This window comes from Sinocyclocheilus grahami, unplaced genomic scaffold (assembly GCF_001515645.1).
Source record: "Sinocyclocheilus grahami isolate Dianchi unplaced genomic scaffold, SAMN03320097.WGS_v1.1 scaffold471.1, whole genome shotgun sequence".
NCBI classification, from domain to species: Eukaryota; Metazoa; Chordata; class Actinopteri; order Cypriniformes; family Cyprinidae; genus Sinocyclocheilus; species Sinocyclocheilus grahami.
In genome coordinates this window covers 274750-275272 of record NW_015505650.1, presented here as the reverse complement: position 1 = coordinate 275272, position 523 = coordinate 274750, and positions in this window count along the sequence as shown.

The following is a 523-nucleotide window of genomic DNA, read 5'->3' as shown; positions in this document are numbered from 1 at the left end:
CACACACTCTCTCTCACACGCACACACACACACACACACACACACAGAGTGCCAGATGCATCTAAATGCACAAACATGCTGCTTTCATTAGGGGCCTCGGCTTTGATCCGCCGTTCAACTGTTTTCAGTCATGTTATATTCTCTTAAACCACACGATTCTCATGCCTGACTGTTTTACTCTAGTATGAGTACATTTGAGTCATCGAATCGAGCTTGTTTTGTTTCAGAAATGCCACTATCTGTGTGGTCTTAAGCTATGAAGATTGTGGTTTATTGCATGCGGGTTATTTAACCCGTCTGTCCTGCTGAACCTGCGGATTTAAAACCAGATCTGACTGAGTTCGGTGTTTGATTGTCACGTACTGCAGAAAACACACATTGCTATTCAGAGTGTTTACTTTCCTGATGAAGTCACAGGTTTTGACAGTTTTTGTGTGTTTTGCACTGTTTTCAGAGTTCAATCCCGATAGATTTTTAAGAAAAGAGAGCTGAGAGGGTTCATTTCACAGTAAATGACATGAAG